This window comes from Amblyomma americanum, unplaced genomic scaffold (genome assembly GCF_052857255.1).
Source record: "Amblyomma americanum isolate KBUSLIRL-KWMA unplaced genomic scaffold, ASM5285725v1 scaffold_68, whole genome shotgun sequence".
NCBI lineage: Eukaryota > Metazoa > Arthropoda > Arachnida > Ixodida > Ixodidae > Amblyomma > Amblyomma americanum.
Genome location: NW_027526540.1, coordinates 172662 through 175621, shown reverse-complemented (window position 1 = coordinate 175621; position 2960 = coordinate 172662).

Below are 2960 nucleotides of genomic sequence, written 5' to 3'. Positions count from 1 at the left end.
TTATAACTGCGCGAAAAGCATGTATTCGTGCTTAATACGACGAAACAAGCTGTTTCAGACCGAAACGAGTTAAATCTGAACACATCGGTTTTACAAGTGTCCCTGTGACACGCGTCAAAACGTTTTCTCTTAAAACTGCGCGAAAAGCATGTATTCTTGCCTAATACAGCGAAACAAGTTGTTTTAGACTGAAACGAGGTAAATCTGAACACATCGGTTTTACGAGTGTCCCTGTGACACGCTTCAAAACCTTTTCTCTTATAACTGCGCGAAAAGCACGTATTCTTGCTTAATAATACGAAACAAGTTGTTTTAGACCGAAAAGAGCTAAATCACCACACATCGGTTTTACAAGTGTTCCTCTGATACGCGTCAAAATTTTTTCTCTTGTAACTGCGCGAAAAGCATGTATTCGTGCTTAATACAGCGAAACAAGCTGTTTTAGACCGAAACGAGCTAAATCACAGCACATCGGTTTTACAAGTGTTCCTCTGATACGCGTCAAATCATTTTATCTTATAACTGCTCGAAAAGCATGTATTCTTGCTTAATACAACGAAACAAGCTGTTTTAGACCGAAACGAGGTAAATCTGAACACATCGGTTTTACAAGTGTCCCTGTGACACGCCTTTAAAACTTTTTCTCTTATAACTGCGCGAAAAGCATGTATTCCTGCTTAATACAGCGAAACAAGCTGTTTTAGACCTAAACGAGCTAAATCACAACACATCGGTTTTACAAATGCTCCTCTGATACGCGTCAAATCTTTTTATCTTATAACTGCGCGAAAAGCATGTATTCTTGCTTAATACAGCGAAACAAGTTGTTTTAGACCGAAACGAGCTAAATCACAACACATCGGTTTTACAAGTGCTCCTCTGATACGCGTCAAAACTTTTTCTCTTATAACTGCGCGAAAAGCATGTATTCGTGCTTAATACAACGAAACAAGCTGTTTTAGACCGAAACGAGGTAAATCTGAACACATCGGTTTTACAAGTGTCCCTGTGACACGCCTTTCAAACTTTTTCTCTTATAACTGCGCGAAAAGCATGTATTCTTGCTTAATACAGCGAAACAAGCTGTTTTAGACCGAAACGAGCTAAATGACAACACATCGGTTTTACAAGTGTTCCTCTGATACGCGTCAAAACTTTTTTCTCTTATCACTGCGCGAAAAGCATGTATTCGTGCTTAGTTCAACGAAACAAGCTGTTTTAGACCGAAACGAGGTAAATCTGAACACATCGGTTTTACGTGTCCCTGTGACACGCCTTTCAAACTTTTTCTCTTATAACTGCGCGAAAAGCATGTATTCCTGCTTAATACAGCGAAACAAGTTGTTTTAGACCGAAACGAGCTAAATCACAACACATCGGTTTTACAAGTGGTCCTCTGATACGCGTCAAAACGTTTTCTCTTATAACTGCGCGAAAAGCATGTATTCGTGCTTAATACAACGAAACAAGCTGTTTTAGACCGAAACGAGCTAAATCTGAACACATCGGTTTTACAAGTGTCCCTGTGACACGCGTCAAAACTTTTTCTCTTATAACTGCGCGAAAAGCATGTATTCGTGCTTAATACGAGGAAACAAGCTGTTTTAGACCGAAACGAGCTAAATCTGAACACATCGGTTTTACAAGTGTCCCTGTGACACGCGTCAAAACTTTTTCTCTTATAACTGCGCGAAAACCATGTATTCTTGCTTAATAATACGAAACAAGTTGTTTTAGACGGAAAAGAGCTAAATCACCACACATCGGTTTTACAAGTGTTCCTCTGATACGCGTGAAAACTTTTTCTCTTATAACTGCGCGAAAAGCATATATTCGTGCTTAATACAGCGAAACAAGTTGTTTTAGACCGAAACGAGATAAATCTGAACACATCGGTTTTACGAGTGTCCCTGTGACACGCTTCAAAACTTTTTCTCTTATAACTGCGCGAAAAGCATGTATTCCTGCTTAATACAGCGAAACAAGCTGTTTTAGACCGAAAAGAGCTAAATCACCACACATCGGTTTTACAAGTGTCCGTGTGACACGCGTCAAAACTTTTTCTCTTATAACTGCGCGAAAAGCATGTATTCTTGCTTAATACAGCGAAACAAGCTGTTTTAGACCGAAACGAGCTAAATGACAACATATCGGTTTTACAAGTGTTCCTCTGATACGCGTCAAAACTTTTTTCTCTTATCACTGCGCGAAAAGCATGTATTCGTGCTTAGTTCAACGAAACAAGCTGTTTTAGACCGAAACGAGGTAAATCTGAACACATCGGTTTTACAAGTGTCCCTGTGACACGCCTTTCAAACTTTTTCTCTTATAACTGCGCGAAAAGCATGTATTCCTGCTTAATACAGCGAAACAAGCTGTTTTAGACCGAAACGAGCTAAATCACAACACATCGGTTTTACAAGTGTTCCTCTGATACGCGTCAAATCTTTTTATCTTATAACTGCGCGAAAAGCATGTATTCTTGCTTAATACAACGAAACAAGCTCTTTTAGACCGAAACGAGGTAAATCTAAACACATCGGTTTTACAAGTGTTCCTCTGATACGCGTCAAATCTTTTTCTCTTATAACTGCGCGAAAAGCATGTATTCTTGCTTAATACAACGAAACAAGTTGTTTTAGACCGAAACGAGCTAAATCTGAACACATCGGTTTTACAAGTGTTCCTCTGATACGCGTCAAAACTTTTTTCTCTTATCACTGCGCGAAAAGCATGTATTCGTGCTTAGTTCAACGAAACAAGCTGTTTTAGACCGAAACGAGGTAAATCTGAACACATCGGTTTTACAAGTGTCCCTGTGACACGCCTTTCAAACTTTTTCTCTTATAACTGCGCGAAAAGCATGTATTCCTGCTTAATACAGCGAAACAAGCTGTTTTAGACCGAAACGAGCTAAATCACAACACATCGGTTTTACAAGTGTTCCTCTGATACGCGTC